The 18185-nt window shown below is 51.7% G+C and overlaps 1 protein-coding gene across 2 annotated transcripts in view; it reads right to left on the reverse strand.

Moving 5' to 3' along the window:
- Positions 1-18185, reverse strand: part of ETS1 (ETS proto-oncogene 1, transcription factor) — a 78215-nt gene that overhangs the window by 30147 nt on the left and 29883 nt on the right. The gene's annotated exons all lie outside the window — the stretch shown is intronic.

Below are 18185 nucleotides of genomic sequence, written 5' to 3' on the forward strand. Positions count from 1 at the left end.
GCCCATGACCACCAAGCCCCAATATTCCCCCATCTCCCGCCTGCATCAAGCCCGGTGCTGCCCGAGCTCGTCCCCCCGCCGCGCCGAGCCCCCCTCTATCCCAGCCTTCACCAGGACCAAAACTAGGGCAGAGTTAGTGATGGGGGGAAGCTGAAACGGAGAAGATTTCCCAACGTCCCCCCAGCTGGCAGGGTTCAGCAGCCGAGAAACCTTTCTCAGGATGAGAGGAGGCTGGGGAGAAGGGGGCCGGGAGCCGAGACCCTTCCCACGCTCCCTGTTGAAGCAACCCGGGCACCACGGAGGCACCATCTCCCCATCTCAGGTTTCCACCACCACTACCAGGCACCTCCACTCCCCCCCAGGGCTGCTTTGCCTTCCCCAGGTGCCCCCGGCTCTGGAGCGGGGACGCCCGGGCAAATAACCCCGGCTGAGCCCCCTGTTATTTAGGCAGGATTAGGCAAAAATTTGTCTGCACTTTTGAACTGTTTTCACAAGCGTTGCCTCTCACTCCCACGCAGGAAGCAGGAGAGGAGACGGCCTGTTCCAATTAGGGCTCCTTGGACCGAAAGGGCAGCAAAATTCAGGGGGGGAAAGGGAAAGTGGGACAGAAAGCTGGAAAAAAGGGAACAGAGGGAAATCTGGGAAGCAGGGATGGATAGGGCGAAGCGATGAGCACAGGGAGAGGTGTTTGCTGGGGATGTGGGGATGGGATGGGAGGAGAGAGGCAGAGAACCGGGCAGTGTGGAGGGGAGAGTTGGTTCCCCTTCCCGCAGCAACTCGCCAGAGACCGGCCCTGCTTCCCTCTGCAAGAAATAGCACAAAAGGCACAGACATTTGACAGACATTTGCTATTTTAATTTAAAATAAATATATTTCTTTTTTAAAAAAAGGAAAAAGAAAAATAAGTCTTTTTTTTTTTTTTTTTTTTTTTATTCCTTCAAGCAGTGAAAAATAAATACTCTGAGATGAAAGCTGGGCTTCAAGAGAAAAACAAGAGAGGAAACCGAAAGCCCACACTGCTTAGCACTGCAGAAAGCACAACAAAGCCGGCTTTCTTCCGGCATTCAGCAGCTTTCTTATGGAGATGTGGTGTGTCATGGGGGCGAGCTCTTCCCCTAAATAAAAGGCCTGGAAACTGTCTTCCCAAAATGCAGATAAAAGCATTTCTTCCAAGATTTGGACTCTCGGCACTTAGAGTATCACAGGGAGCGAGGAAGGGGGAAGGTTCAGATGAGGGTGAGATGTCAGGATGCTCTGCTCTGCCTCAGGCTTTGGGGTAAATTACTTCACCCCTCTGTAAAATGGAGACACCCTCGCTTGGGTGCAAGCTGGTTAAGAGGGTGCTCGGGGCAGACATGCCCATGGGGGAAACTGGACACAGAGCAACCAAAAGCTGAGGGAGGGTTTTGGCTCTGGGCATCTTGGAGCTTGCGAGGAACCAGGCAGCAGCACGAAAGGATGCTTCACCGACTATCCCGGTGCTCTCAGTCTCAGGCTTCGCCCCCCCGAGCCTGCCTGCTGCCCTCGTTCAGGCTCCTTTCCGCTCCCTCTCTCTGCCCCCCAAGCTTTATAATGTATTGGATGGAGATCCTGGGAAAGCAGCATCCCCTGCAGTCCCAGGAGCTTGCGGGGGAACAGCAGCTTGGTGGTCAGCTTGCTCAGTCCCCCCCAGCTTTTGTGGGGGAGAGGAGGGAAAGAAGTGCTAGTGCAACCCCTGGACCAAAGTTAAGCATAACCACAAGGTTTGAGTCAACACTCGCTGCAATTACAGGAAAGTTTCCCCAGCCTCAGCAGGCAGGAACGGGACCTACACTTCATCTTCCTGCAGCAACTCAAAGTGGGGCTTCCCTCGGCGCAGGGCTTCACTCCACCCTCCCCATTTCAGATGCTGGAAGGAACACAGATGGATAAGAGCAAGCACCGGGAAGATGTGGCCACCTCTGAGGTTGGGGAACGTGGCCACGGTTTAACAACGCTCATCAAAACTATGCAAAGGAGTCAGCAAAAAGATTTTTCCATCGAGACGAAGCAACAGCAGAGGTTAGGCTGTGCTACGAGGCCGGCGTGGTTTAGCTCCAGCACCGCCGTTAACTCAACACAAGCCTCTCCCCACAAAGGCAAACACTCTTGAATCAGCTTCAAAACAGCTTCTGTCGCTTCAGATTTAACAGCGTTGCAATTAAAAGCTTGCGCAAGCCTTTTCCGAACCCGCCGGCCTGACGGCAGAGTCCGGGGTTAATTAAACTCGTGCAAAACCCGTGCGGAGGCTGCGCTCGCAGGTCAGCGCTCCCGAGATAGCCAGACCAGGAGGCTGCAGCCAACGCAGAGGCAGCGAGGAAAAACCTCCACGTGCTCAAACCACTCCTGCTCGGGAGCTGAAGCCTCTTCTTGCAGCCCTTACCGCCGTTCACCCTCCCGCTTTCCCAATCGAATATCACATGAGCCGGGGCGTCCCCTCTGAAGATAGGATTAGCATCTCACTTTCAGGCTTGTTTGCCTCCGATCCTTCCTTCGCAGGGCTGGGAGGACACTCCCTGCCTCACGCAAAGCTATGAGACATGCTTCCCCTGTGATAATTCGCTCTAATCCCTGCTAACCGTGCTGCTAAAGAGCTCTAATCCCCATGCACAGGCACACACACACTAATGGGAGCGCGGGGTGGGCTCAGTAAAGCCTGTAATGGACACCCAGCCCTGACTGAAAGGAGGTCAAGTGTAAATAGCAAGGCCAGGTCATGCCTGTGTCAGCTGCCCTGCATCAGTGCTCCAGCTCTGGGAGATGCTCCTCTGCAAACAAGCGGCTAAACCCCAGCTCCTCACCCCCTGAGTCCCAGCAGTGAAGCTCACATTGCTCAACAGCAATGAGAAAAAAAGAAAACTCCAAAAACCCAGCGATCCCCACCGAACAAACAACTAGATATTCATTTGCTTCTTGGAAGGGTGCCCGAGGTATTCAAACGGCTCACGCCTGGGACCAGAAGCCTCTTGAAATTCCTCGCTCTCCTCGGGCTGGGCTGGGAGCCCTGCAAGGCCAGCCGCGCTGGCTTCACCACCCGGGAGGTTTCCACAGCCACAAGAGCATGGCCTGAGCCCTCCCAAAGCAAACCCACGGCGGGGCTCTGGCACTCTGCGGAGGAGACAGTGGTCCAGGGCACCCACACCCAGCGCTTCCCACCAGCCGCAAGAGCGTACGTTCCTTTCCAGCCAGGTTAAAACCAGCCCTTCCGCTGTTCTCACCTCAAATCTCTGGCTGATGATGCCACTTCTGGCATCTCTGATGAAGAAGCGGTGTGACTGGAGGATCTGTACCAAGAGAAGGATGTAGTATCTTGCAGTACCTGGACATAGATTTACCCTGGGCTGCAAAAGAGCGCATAGGATGCTACCAAGGTACTCCTGTAATCACACCTGAGCACTTCAGACTGAGCATTTCCCTAGCCAAACAAGCCCTCACTCTCTCCTTCAGATATTAATCTCCCTGTCCTTCACCATCCAGGGATATGGATAGGCATGCAATGGGGATTTAGCTTCAATGCCTGCAGCTGCTTGCTCTGGGGAAGGATGGGGCTGCCAAACCACACACGATAGTCTCCCAGAAAAGGGAGAGCAGAGATTTTGCAAGGCCAGGCTGAGGTTAATCGGCAGTGCATCGTGCGAGAAAGATGTTGTCAGGATCGGAATTGTGAAAAGGGAAGGCTCGGATCTCTTGGCAGGGCTGTCCCCTCACAGTAGGAATAAGGGCCAAGGAACCTTCATTCACACTGAACTCTTTCATCACCCCACAAAGAGATCCCAACCCCTCTAAGTCAGCTCAAACACACCTGAAGAATGCACCGTGCCGACACATTTTATGAGCAGCTACACATGACCTCACAGCTCATGATGGTTTCATTGCGTATCCACAGTCACGCGAAACGATGCTGTGCCCAGAATGAAAAAACAATTATTTGTGCTGCCCATCACCATGATATGACACACTTCTGATGTAGACAGACTCCACAGATGTCCCTGCTGCTGGGAGCCCGCTGGTCCCAAAAAGGAGCCTCAATTATCCTTGCCTCAGGAAGGGATTAAACATGCAGACGCTCAGCCGAACGCCTCCAATCTGTCTGTCCCAAGGAATTCCCCAATCTTCACTCAATTTTCAGGCCAAGCCCTGCATAAACTGATCTCTCTGTGTCCTGGCCTTAGTCCTCGCCCCCAGGCTGAGTCAAAGCCCCATCATGCCAGACACAAGGGTACCACATGGCAGGACACAGTTTCAAGTGCCCTCAAGCTAGGATCATGTTCAACCCCCAAAATATCTCCCTCCACATCAAAGTCGCTCTTCTCCACTCACCAGCTCTCTCATTCATAAATCAAGAATGTTTGTTAAAGCTGGAAGGACCAGACCTGCTGTGGAGACACGCTGCTGGTGTCCATACAGTAAAAATGCCTATGGGTCACGAGTGCCCACTGATATTCCTACAGTATTCCTCAAGCCCAAGACATCTCCACATGATGCAAAGAGCACCAAGCCAGTGATGCAGAAGGGATGGAGGCGATGATGAGGAAGGGAGGCTGGGCAGCTCCAGGTCCCCTCCCCGAGCACACACGCTGCCCCAGGGCGGCAGGGTACGGGGGCGAAGCTTGCCACGTTGCTCTGCAGCTGCAGATTCCTGCCGCCCATCCCACCCTCACCTCCGCAGCCTTCCTGGCCAACCCTTCCCTTCAGGGCAAGGCCAGCCAGACGTACAGCCAAGCCAGCAAAAAAAAAAAAAAAAAAAAAAACAAAAACAACACCGCCGATTGCTCAATGGGAGAGTGCAAGTTGCAGCGGATCACATCCCCCGTGGATTGCAGAGGGATCGCTGCTGCTGCCTTACCCAGAGAAAGCCCTTCTTCTAATATCAGGATTTTGATAGCATCTCTTTTTTTTTTTTTTTTTTTTTTCATACAGCAGGGAGTGTTTCAGCTCTGCCTGGGAAGTGCAGGCAGCACGATGAGCAAAGGTGAGTATGTGCAGAGGAGGAGAAGCCCAAGAGCTTTACCCTGTCCTCACCTGGTGACCGTCAGGTCCCCATCTCCCCACCTCATCCCCTTCTGCCCCAGGACCTGCCACCACACACGAGGACTCCAGGTCTGTCCTCCCTTATCAGGCCGAGCTGTCCAGCTGTCTTTACAGTTACCAAAGGAGAAGAGGAGAGATTAGGGTATTTAGCTTCGGAATCAAACAAATAATTGCACAGGCTTTTTGCAAACAGATCAGGGTTGGGAGGTCAGAGTGTGGCTGGTAAATCTCAGCACTGTTTGCTCTGACTAAATAATATTAGACCAAGGATAATCAATCATTTTAATCAACAAAATTATTTATAACTCTTTAGAGCCAAGAGCCAACTCTGCTAGCAGCTGCCAAGAGATGGCAGGTAGCGTAACGATCCACATACCTCTAATTCCCCCGTGCTAGATATGGATTTACTTCTTTGCATCACTGGATTTACTGCCACTGAAGACTTGCACTGAAAGTACCTTGAACCCCTCCTCCCCCTCCTCCTTCTCTGTGGCTCACAAATACACACAACAGCCCCCTGCAGCCAAAATCAAAACCAAAATAACTCCCAATATTCACTGCACACTCCAAGCATCTTCCCTACGCTAGCTGCATCTCTCAGCACAGCATCATTTAACAGGAGGGGAGAAAGAACCAACTAAACAGAAGAGGCAAAAGATGCTCAAAGCAAAGGACCTGCTCTCTTGGCTTTGCTGCCCGAGCCAGCCCCACCTCAGCTCCCCGGGCAGCCCTCAGGGTTGTCACTCAGTTAATGCCACCAAATTACACCTCCATGAGCACCATCCATGTCCCAGCCCACGGAACAAGAGCCACACGCGCGCTGCACCCACTGCACACTGAACATTTCCACCCACCAGCCCTGAGACACAGCACAGCAGCAGATGACCCCAGCAGCCACAAAGCAGGGAGGATTTTGCTGGCTGGGCTGGAAGCTGTGCAAGCAAAGGTATTGCTGGGGCAAGGCAAATGAGGGTCAGCTTCACATTGGCCTTGGGGACAGGAGGGGACAAGGGGCAAGGCCATCCCTGGACGCTACTTGCCAGCCTGACACTGGTTCACCTCCCTGTCTCTGGAGAGTGAACCAAGACTGCTCAGCTCCTCCAAGGATGGAGGCCAGAAAGGGCCCTCGGGGGAAGCAGGGAACCAAAACTCTCCAGTCTGTGCTAGAGAGTGCTTCAGAAACACCGGTGCCAAACCAGTTTCATTTCACAACAACCCAGGAACGATTCTGGTATTAGTTCTTTTTAAGCAGGCAAGGAAACATAGGCAAAGAACAAGAGGATTTTCCCAAGCACACCAGCCAGCTGCAGAGCCACAAGGTTGAGCCTCCTCCATCCCAGGGCGAGCACAGAGGTCCTGGGCTTTGCCCCTTCTGGGCTACACCATGCAAGCTCCAGGTTATCGAGCATCCCCATGCATGAGAGTAAAGAGTTTTCCCAAACAACCCCAGGAAGGTCTTTTCCAGCTCCGACTTCTAGGAAACTTCTCACCAGGGAAGGGACCAGTGCAGAGATTGGGCCAAACAAAGCCCTGGGAAGATGAAGAAGGTGGGAGTGAGCTGGGGAGGGCAGCCAAAGCTGAACTGGGCTGCCCCATCAGCTTCAATCATCCCCATCCCAGAGCCAAGGGTTATCCAGGATGGGGATTATGTCACCTATTGGCCTCAGCCTGGGGAGAGGGGAGAGCAAAGGGCGGGCAGGGATAAATCAGAGCGGCTGGAGGTGCTCGGATTTGCCCAGAGGAAGCCCGAGCTTGGAAACCTCAGCGAAGGCTGGGGGGAGAGGGGCTGAGACACTCGCAGCCCTCGCATCCACCCCGCGCGCAGCATCCGGAAGCTATTAAGGAATTACAGCCTCTCTGGCCCCGAGCCTTCCCCAGCAGAAGTGCCTGGGAGCAGATGGTGAAAGGCCTGATTGAATTCGGCTGCTCAGGCCAAGAGGCTATTAGGAGGAGACATAAATGGAGGAGGGGGTGGAGGGGGTGTCATTTGGCAACTCAGGAGCCAGGAGCCCCTGCCAGGAACTCTGAAAATCCTCCACCGACCATAACAAGTTTGGAGGAGCTTCGGCAGGGCCCTGGCTGGGTGGCTCGGGGGTGCGAGCCTACCTGCTGCCCTCAGCAGCTCAGCCCTGAGCTCCTGCTGCTTGAGCTGGGGTGAAATCGTAAGTATATGGGGAGCGGGAGCTGCAGGCTGGTTCCTCTCCCCAGGCATCTTTGTCTCAAAAAGCAGCACAGCCACCGTGGTGGATGGACACCCTTCCAGGGAGGCGGGAAGCCTGCAGAGACTCGTGTCCCTGCCATCACAGCCTCAGGATCTGTGTGCTCCAGACCCTGGAACCTTGATCCCGGTTGTACAGAGGAGGTACGAGAGCTGTCAACTCAGCAGCCCCGCCTGCCCAGGGGGCCAGCCTTGCTCCCAGAAAAAGGCAGGTTTGCAAAGCTCCTCAATTCCCAACCTAGTCTAATCCCGCCCATGGGAAGACACTGGGCATGGGACCAGACCTCCCAAAGTGCCTTCAGAAGGGGATGGGACTCAAGTGACTGTGGATGGGGAGGAGGTGGGGAAAAAAGGTCAGGCTGAGAGAGACACCGTAGGATGAAAAAAAAGCCAACAGACAAAAAAGTATAAATAGGGTTTGAAAGTCATTCACAACGCCAGGCCTGCCAGAGGTAATGCAGTAAAACACTGATGGAAGAACCGAAATTGCCTGAGGGCAAAGGAAGGGTTTAAACCCCTCCCTGGGAAGTGGGGGGGAAGAAAAAAAAAAAAAAAGGAATGACCCCAAAATCAACAAAACCCCGAGCAAGCCAGCTCCAGCTCCCCACACCCCTGCGCCCTGGGTGGGGATAGGCACCGGCTCCGGGGCCCCCACAGCACCTCCCGTCTCTAAATCCATCCCTTTTTTTTTTTCCAAGGGAGAAAGGTCTAACGAGTCCCCTGAGCTGCCTTGGCCGAGTGCCCCGGCTCCCCGAGGTTGGGAAATCGGGAGCCTCGTCAGGGCTCTGCCGGAGGGGCAGGCACGGAGCGCTCCGTGACCGTAAGGGGATCTTTTCGGAGCAATCTTTTCCGAGACAAGTCATGAGATTATTTCTTGCCTGGAATTTGCTCCCGTGGCTCCCATCAGCCCCGGACTGCTGAGTCAAGAGACCGCCGGGGCTGTGCCCTCCAGATGAGTAAATAAATTGCCATGGGGAGTGGCGGGGTGGCTGGGGGGGACGGCGCCCCGGCGGGGCGCGGGATGAAAGCAGGGAGGGGACCCGATGACTCCTCAAGCCTTCGGCTGGGGACGCAGCCCGGTTTGGCAGCCGGCTTCGCTGCTGCTTTGCAACGCACCGAATTAGTCACCAGATTAGCGAGCACAGTTACACACGCTGGCGCACAGCTGTTTAAAGGCACACTATCCCTCCCCTTTGCTTTCCTTCTGCTACTCTACGTTTTTTCCCCTTGCTTCTTCCTTTTTTTTTTTTTTTTCATTTATTTTAAAGTTGTTTTTTTTTTTTTTCAGCCTAATGAATGCTTAGGACCAGCAGCCAGCAAACTCCTGGGGAGGCCAAGGAAGAGGCAGCCCTTAATCACAGACTGGAGATGCCAAACGGCTTGGGCTAGTAACGAGAGGGCTGGGCCAGCCCTGGACCAGCTCAGAGCAGGGACAGCCTCCTACTCCCCGCCGAGCCCCCTTCCCTCCTCACCCTGTTGATGTTACGCCGGTCCGACGGGCAGCCAGGTCACTCTATAGGATCCATATGGCCCCGGCTGCTCGGGGCTCGGCCGTTTGAAAGCAGGAACGCGCGAGAGTCATCCAGCTCGAAGGCAAAACAGGCGCGCAGCCGGGGCCTTTCAAGTTGCAAGCTTTAGAGCCAGCTTCAAATCTGGAGCCGCTTAAAGGGATGGAAACCAGCCCCAGTGACTAACCACCCCGCCGGGCCACGGCTACCGTGACAGCTCTGAAACCCCACTGCTGACGCTGGAAAGCGAAACTTTCCCAGCGCCGCAGCGGCACCGGGCTTCCCAGAACCGGGGACAGCCCTCTGACATCAAGCCCAAATTTCATTGTATCCCTTGGAAAGGACGAGTCCGGGAAAAGCTACGGGGTCAGGGCACGGGATGGCGAGCCACGATGCTGCTACCAACCTGCCGGACTCATCTGCCGCCTGTGGCTGATGCTGGGGATTGAGTAAATGAGTTTTTCCCCACTTCCAGCTGCAAAACAAGGATGAATTGTGTTTACTGACCTCATGAAGCGGTCTGGAGAGACAAGAGTGGTTGGGTAACATGCCTTGAGCATTTTAAAAGAGAAAGCACTTGGCATTGCGTTTTAAAGCCGCTTCTAACAATAATGTGTAAAAAAAAAGAAGGAAAAAAAAAAAAAAAAGACCTAAATTTCACGTGTTCCACTGCATCTTTTTTTAATTTTCCAGTGGAAAAAGCCAGGAGTTTTTGCAAGTTGTTTCTTCTGATGGTTCAGGTTTTGGTAAACATTTTCTCAAAACTAAAAGGTAAAAAAAAAAAAAAAAAAAATATCGCTGCTTCTAGAACACTGACCAAAATTAAGTGGTTTTGCACAAACACATGCAGACACCTACAAAAAAAAAGAACTTTCATGTGGGTCAAAAAGCCACATTTTGATTATTGTGATAGATGGTGCTGACAGGGGCGAAAACAAAAAAGCAACAGAGAACAAACCCCAAAGCGCTTCCCAGTGTCCGGCTCCAGTTTCTGGGGTCTACTGGCTGCAACCTCAGCGGCAGCTTTCCCTTAGTCAGCACTTTTATCCAGAGACCTCCAAGGCCATCCCAGGGGAGGCAGGGTCCCCGTGGAAATCCCAGCCCAGGACTCCAGCCACCACGAGGACACGCAATCCTCGTCCTGGTTCCTGGAGGGACGCAGGGCTGAGCCATTCATCTCCCCGCAGTCGAGCTCCCAGCCCAGATCGAGAGTCAACCAGTAGACTCAAACTGGAAATCTCAAAAGGCAGATGGGTTCTGGCCTGCCTGGTGCTGTGGGTGAGCCAGAGAGGTGCAGTACAGCTCAACGCAGACCATAAGAAAGCCTAAATACTGCAAGTAGAGGGAGACCTGGAGCACTTGGCTGGGGATGCTCCCACGTCCCTGCTGCACCATAATGGGGGCACCGTGCCTCAGTTTCCCCTAAAACCAGGTCTTGTCGAGCCTTTCTTCAACATCTTTTGGGGTCAGAGGCCCCAAAAGCATGCTGCATTTAAAAAAAAAAAAACAAAAAAAAACCAAAGTCCCACTGGCTGGCTTCTCCTGCGCTCCCCACCAGCCATCTGAAGAATGCCTTGGAATCACGTCAAATATTTGAAATGAGATGGGGGGGGAGAGGGGGCACGAGGAGGGGAGCGCGGGGGGAGCTGCTCTGCTTTTGACTCAGTGTCTGGCTTCTTTCATCAAACCCACATTCCTACTCATGCCATCACCCTCCGGGAAAGTGCGACAACATACATAATCCATGTGGAGCCAATTTAAAATCCCCTCCCGTGTAAGAAAATGCATTTCGTTCATTAACAAGCTCTGAATGCTGAGCTGGGGTTAGGAGCCAGCCTGCAGCTCCACAGTCACCTCAGCAACATGGTCTTCAGCAGGGAAGGTCTCCTACGTCTGTCTGTGTCCTACGGGAGAGCAAACCCCCTGCAAACCCACCCAGGCTGCTGGGGGATCCCGAGTCAGCACAGCTCAGCCCACCAGGCACTTGTTGAAGTCCGAATAATGCTGGGCTTTCTGCACCAGCCACCCGAGATGGAGCTCCCTGCCTCTCCTGGCTTTACAGGAAAGGTTTAACAGGAGCAAAAAAGCTGGAAAGCGGTGAATTGCTGGAGCAGGGGATTGCTGCTGTGTCCAACACCAGCCGCAAGATGATGGGGACGGGAATTGCAGACCCAGAGCTGGACCAGCTCAGACCCAGACAGAGCCCTGCGATTTTGCACATCCCAATCCACAACTGGGGCCGCCGCCAGCACACAGCAAACAGCTGAGGGCTCACGGCAACCTCTGATCTCCAGCTCTCATTCCCCAACCAGAGGGAGCCACAGGAACAAGGGGATCTTCCTCTCTGGGAAAGCAAGCTGCTATTTCTTCCTTGCATTTGTAATACTTTTCTGGCAGGTTATATTTATCCCCAGGCTGTGTGGCTACAGGAACCAGATGCAGGACTGAACGGTTGCGTTGCACCAGCACAGCATCCTGGCTTCTTGCAAGCAACAAGTCCTACCTGCGCGATGCACAGAGCTAGATGGAGGGAGCCGGGCACCAATAGCTATTTGAAACGTGCCAAAAAAATCATGCATGGTCAGCAAGATTAAGGGGAGGCATTGAGGGAAAATATATCACTTTCCCGGTCCTGCACGTACAGATATTGCCCCAATGACTTGATGGGACAGAAGAGCCAACCAAGCCTCAGATTTTTGCCAGCAGAGTGGAAAAAAAAAAACAAAACAAAACAAAAACAAAAACAAAAAAAGCACCCAACACAAAAATGTGCAGTTTCATCTCACAGCTCAGAAAGAGGCGAGCAACGGTGGCAAGCTCTGGGTTTGCCCCCCATCCAGAGCTAAATAAGCCAAAAGTTGCTCTGAGCCACCCACCGCATTCAACAAGGGAACAGAACAACTTAGAGCACTTAAGATTGCAAGCACCGAAAGCTTTGCCTTCATCTAAACACACGCAGCCTTGCAGAAGCTCAGGCTTTGCATGCAAACATTTTCACCCTGTTAATGTTACAAGCTTTCAGATCCGCGGGTGTCTACAATCTAGATATGAAGGCTGAGCCTTTTAACCAAATTGCAAACTGAAACCACCCTTTTTTTTTTTTTTCTTTTTTTTTTTTTCTTTTTTTTTTTTGCCACCCCTCTGAACCTGACCTGAAACTACCTATCCCCTCCAGACGCAATTCCCTCCCCTCCGCTGTTCAAGGAGATACTCAGGCAGGTAAAGCGACTTGCAGATTTGCACATTTTCACATGATTACCACCAAAGCCTGCAGCGTTCAGGCACAACTCAAACCTGGGGAAGCTGGGACAGACAGAACAATGCAGATCTATAGGCTGGATGTGCCAGGGCCATACAGCAGGACTGAACACAGGCTTTTAAGGGTCACCTTCGCATCCAAGACCACTAGAGAGCCGTTATCTCTGGAGCCATCTCACAATTTGCGATCAGCAGGACTCAAGTGGCCCCCCCCTCAAATTCCACTGCACCTGGGAAAAATGTAGCAGCTTGTAGGAGAATCAATAAATATTTATTGTTTAACCAGCAGTATTTTGACTGGAGATATAAGCATGGCCCGACGCCAGCGAAACCAGAGCCTTCTTGGCCAGCGCTGCAAACAAATTTTTTTCTGTATCAAGTTGGAAGACTATAAACTACACAATGAGGAAAAAAGAAAAAAAAAACAACACACACACACACACACACACAGAGCAGCTTGGTCACGGAAGAGGAACAAAAGAGCTGCGATGTATAGCTGTGTCGTGGGTTAAAAAAAAAAAATAAAGGGGGATGCAAGCCCAATTTTCGGCTGCAAGACAGCTGTATAGTTTATATCAGCTACGGATTTGTCCCACTGGCTTCTGCAGTGATGAGGCTTTACGCTGGATCAGAGCATATATCCCCAGCTTTGGTGGAGCTACAACTGATTTGGACAAGCCACAGACTGGCCCGTAACTCACAGCCGAGAAGCAGATCGGGAGAGTCAGATCTCAACCTACAGAAACATCCAGAAGGAAGACCCCAATTTCCTTGGGGATGCCTCAAACTCACAGTGCAATGAAGAGTCAGTCCCTGGCTCCAGCAGCACTTTAATGCTCAAGTGAGGCAGATCATCCCCCTCCTTCTTCACTTCAGTCAGTCCCCTGGCACCATTTTACCAAGCACAGGTCTTCCCCTGAGCAAAATCTGTAAGCCTGGAAGATGCCAGCAGCTCCATCCTTTGGATCCATTCCAGGGACAGCAATGAGACTTGCTCTCCTAAGTCATTTGCTCACCTTGTGCCCATGCAAGGACCAGCTGATGGTGCAAAAAGAAAAAGACCCTCTTTCCTTGTCTGGGACAGATCCACCTGGATTTGTTCCTTTCTTCCCCAAAATCCCAGCTGATACTGGTACCACAACTCAAAACAGCCATTTGGGATGACAGATCTGCAAGTTTACACCCCCAAACTGTATTCAGACAAAAGTCTGGTCTTACACACACCTACCTCTTCCCCAGTTGCCTGAGATGCATCTGCTCTCACCAAAACAGCAACTGGTGAAGAACACCGCGCCACCTTCCATCTTGCCTCCAGCATCAAACTATCATCCCAAGGACTCTAAATCCCGTCCCCCCTGCACCCCCAGCTCAGCCACCCGACAGGGATCCATCCAGGAGGATGCAGTCGCTGCTTTTTCACAGCAGCATGCTCCAAAACTGGCTCCCCCGGTAAAACTCAGCATACCACAGACCTGCTGGAGAGCGTGCACGCTCCCAGCGACTTGCTGCCTTGCCTGCCAGCAATCTGCTATGGATTTGGGAGAGTGGGATGGCATAGGACGTGCTCGTCAGCTCGCTTTGGAGAGCTTAAGCACAGCATTCCAGCATGAGACTCTGTTATCCCTTCATTTCATAAGGCCTATCAAAGCATGTCACGCCGTCATTACATGGCAAATTAGCAGCCACTTCGTGTAACAAGACTGTAATTACACAGTTGTTACATGCTTTGGGGAGTTTATGAGGAAAAAGTGGAAGGAATGGGGCTTTGCTCCTTTTTCCTGGACATCTCATTCCCTCTACCCAGGTTAAAAATGATGTAGTCAAGGATGCACTATAGTCAGTGTATCCCTGAAAGAAAGAGAAAGAAAGAAAGGTCTATGGAGTTGCCCTCTTCCCACCTCTTTTCACAGCTTTGTCCCTTAAGTAGACAAAAGTTGACACTAAAAAAGCTGGAGCTAGTGGCAGCCAGGTGCAGACAGTCCCCTCCCTCCTGGGAAACTCTCATTCCTCCATCCTGGCTAGATACCACAGTAATGGGCATTTTGTAAGTGCATAGAAAGATAATTGCTCTTTTTCAGTTCAAATTCTCACCTCCTCCACAGGCAATCAGCATCGAAAATGCCAGAGGAGCCCAAACCCCTCAATTTATTAGAGTCTCGCCCTTGTTGGCTGATGATTCATGCCCACTCAGAGCAATCCACAGCCAAAACTGAGCTCTCATCTTTTCTGCTAATGCAGAAGCAGAAGCATTCAGAAAGAAGCTGGATGCTATTCTCTGCCCCCCTGAAATCACTTCACCTTTCTGTGCTTGTTTCCTTTCCTCAGGCATTGCTGGGCTTCCAGGCAAACACTTGGGCATTTTATGTGCACGCAGCCCATCCTGGTGAGGACAGGTAAATGCTCTTCTAGTACAACTGATGCAGAGGAAGGGACAGGGGATATCACGAAGCAGAGAGGAAAATGCTGGTGTTCTGCTGCTGAGTTTTATCCCACGTGCAAAAACCTGGCCATGCAAGCCACCACCAAGATGGATCAGCAGGGAAACTGAGTCACCCAGCTGCTGGCACAGCTGTAGGGACCCACCTGGAGTCCGAGTGATGTGCAAGGATAATGCAGGATCAAACCTTTCATTTTGGAAGAGAAGATGTTCCGAGTCCCTGTGAACAACTCTCATCCTCAACCAGCTCAGCAAATTGACTCCCCTTGAACAGGCTGATCCAGCTGTGACCCTATTCTGCGCACATATATAAAGACCTGGGAGCAAAGGTATGGCTGGAAGCTTGTCCTCCCTAGACAAGATAGAGGGAAGGATGAAGAATCCAATCCTAAAACCGTAATGAAGACACATAAAGCACCTCGCCATTTACTCTGCAGCAAGGCATTTTGGAGGAGGGTATGCATTTGCCAGAAGACTCGCTTTAAATGCAAAACGCCCTCATTTGTCTGCATTGAAAGTGAAAGCAAAGGATAAAAAGATTGACCTGGCTATGGGAAGGGGAAGTGGTGTGATGCAGGCAGGTCCTATATCCACATACACGCTGCGTAGAAGCTGTCCGCTTCCTTGTACCCTGCAGCAAGCACAACAGGAGAAATCTTGCTTCAGCCCTGACCCGACGTTGTCCCTAATCTTAAACAGAGGGAAAGGCTCTTGCCAGATAAAAATACACCCCTGGGATGCCACCCACGCACAGGCCAATGGAAACAACACGTCTGTCTCCCAGCTGTCCTTAGGGTACACGTGGGAAGCGCCGAAACGCACGGGGTCCTTCCACCTCCCAGCAGTCAGGATTTCTACACCGCATGTGCACAGACCGATTCCTCTGTTCATGCCAGGCAGGAAAAAAATCCACCACCGTGCTTGGAACACATCCCCAGAGAAAGGAAGCAAGAGGGGAGCCCAGCATCTCCACCTCCCTCGAGAGATGCCCAACATCAGCACCTGCCATTATGGCCCTTCTACCTTGCGGGATGCCTCAGGGGCAGCAAGTCAGCAGCTTCATTTAGCAAGAAATTTAGTTATCTCTCAGTACTTGGGAGTCCCAATTACACACTGCCAGCTTCCAGCAAGGGTTGAGGAGCTGCTTTTAACTCTGACCACAAAAAGCAAACAGAGCTTTGCAGAACTGGAGGAAACAAATTGATTTGTGGAGGGCAGCATTTACCAGTTGCAAGGTTAAGTTCCTGTTAGGGCTGATTTTAGCACGGTTTGGGTTTTTACTGTCTGAAAAAAAGCTGGTAAACTAAGTCCCACCAACCCACTGGTGGATCAGTCATATATCTGCAATCAAAACGGATGCTACCATCTACTCTAGCAGACCCTTATAATGAAAACCCACCCACATACAACTTGTATATGAAAGGAGAAGGCCACCACCGTGGGTTTTTGGCTCCTGACCTACTCATCTCACTCACACACTCTTGCTGGCAACAGCAGGGGGGAATTTGGCTTTGGAAGCTTTGTACAACTTCACATCCCTTTCAAGGTTATTTTTAAAGCCTTTGGACACACTACAAATCCCATCTAACTTTTACATGCACGTGTGGGTTGGAGCAGGGTTCTGTTTCAGGGGAGCGAGGGGGACAGTACTACGTGGCCAATGCATCTCTGCAGTTTTACGGGGCATCAAGCACCTGGCACATTAAACATCTTGCACAATTGAAAACCCATGCCTGTAACGACTCTCCTTGCATGAGGTTAACCCTATGGACACCGTGAAGCAAATCTGCTTTACTGCTTGCTGGCACGTAAAGAAACAAGGAGCTGGTCTCCTTCTCAGCAAGGCCAATGCCCATTTTGAAAAGAAGGGCAATGGGTACAAAAGTGGTGGCAGATTCTGCAACCAAGACCACGGGTTGAAGGAGCCATCAGGGAGCAGTTAAGTCCTCGGATGCAGCCCAAAGCAGACAGGAGTAAAGCTCTGTCCCCTGCACATGGCATTGCTGGATCCCAGAAACATAAGCTGGCAGCAGCCATACTCCTTTTCTCAACATCAAATCGACCAAAGCTAGAGCGTTCTCCAAAAAGTTCGAGGGGAAGTGAGGTTAAGCCAGCTAATTGACAACATTGACCTTTTTGGCTCACAGTGTTAGTAGCGCAGCCACCAAAACAGAAGCGACTGCAGCTGAAGTCAATAGGGAGTCAGCTTTTTTTTACCTTTATGGTTTTTGTTTTTCAGTGCTCTTCCTGACAAAGTTTAAACTCTGGGTCAACTCTAAAACTTGCTTGCTGACATCAGCTGCAAAAAAGCTTTCATGGAGAGAAGAAAATTAACTTAAGGCAGCACACGAGAAACACTCAGTCCTCGCTTCAGGCACACTGCAATTACACTGATCCAATGCTCAAACACCTAAACACTGACACCTCTGTAACATGCCAGGAGGCATGTAAATTTAAACAGATACTTTGGTCTGAATTAAAAAACAAACGCCACATCCCCCCAGCCCTGCCCCAATGGACCAGGTGTTTCTTCCTATCCCATTTTCTTCCCCTGCGCTGCATGACCTGAAGCCCAAGAATCAGTCTCCGGTAAATGTTCTTTTAACCAAAGCTTTGGAAAATAGGCACGAACGGGTCCTCAACTCCACCAGAGCCTCTCATTTAACCTGCATAAGTGCTTCGGAAAATCATCCTCCGCGGCCCCACTGTATTTTGAAGCCCACACCTGAAAGCCTTGCTGTCAGAGCACCGAAACCACTACAACCAGTAACCGGCTCCTCTCTGTGTGCAGGTAGAGAGGGAAGATGGACCATGTGAAAGACCCTCTCCCCACACCGGGTAGTCCCAGGCGTGTGCTGACTTACCGGAGCTCTCTCCAGACAACCTGATCCTATCTATTTTAAGTCTGAGCGCCAACCCCTGCGCTGCTCCAGCCCCTCTTGCACTCCAGCAGTCAGCTGTCATTTTATTTCGCACATGCAGCCTGAAATCATATTGCCTGGCAGGAGCCGAGCCCCTCTTTCTGGGTTTCCTAGAAACTTGCTAACTGGCAAAGAAACGCCCAACTCTATCTTTAATTTGATTTTCTTCACCGCACCGGCGCTGCACAAAATCCAGTAAACCTCCACTTCAGCGCGGTGGGAATTACAGCAGGGAGAGGTGAAGCCACGGGACTTATTTTACCCTCCCCAGTACCCAGAAAGAGAAGGGTTTTTTCCCTTCAGGCCCTCCAAGCCCCATCCTCTACCTCGACTGAGCAAGGCAGAAATCAGTTGAGCATCTGGGGTCAGCAGGCAGTCAGACGACAGCAGTACGTGAACAACAGCCCTTACAGTAAAGGCTCAACTATAAGCATTAACCACAGCTAACAGCGGCTAAACTTACCGCTACAACAAAAAAAAAACCCACACCCCGTTGCAGTAAGATGTTGCTATCTTCCCTGATAGTTCCTACACCCTTCCTCCACCCATTTCTCCAGCGACAGAGAGGGGGGTGAAAAAAAAAAAAATCAAAGCAGCGGGCTTTCCTCGTTTGAACGCGGTAAATCTAGAGGAGGTGCCGCTGGAGTTTTGTTTCCCAAATACCAGGATTGCTTGAACCACACAAGGCATTCCCAGCGAGGGTTGGGGGGAACGTACACCCCAGATAAGGAGCTTGTGCAGGGCTGCCAGCCCCGGTGTGGCTCACCCACTCGGGAAAAGGTGGGGGTGTCCCG

Source organism: Tyto alba, unplaced genomic scaffold, assembly GCF_018691265.1.
Source record: "Tyto alba isolate M040663 unplaced genomic scaffold, T.alba_DEE_v4.0 Super-Scaffold_32, whole genome shotgun sequence".
NCBI lineage: Eukaryota > Metazoa > Chordata > Aves > Strigiformes > Tytonidae > Tyto > Tyto alba.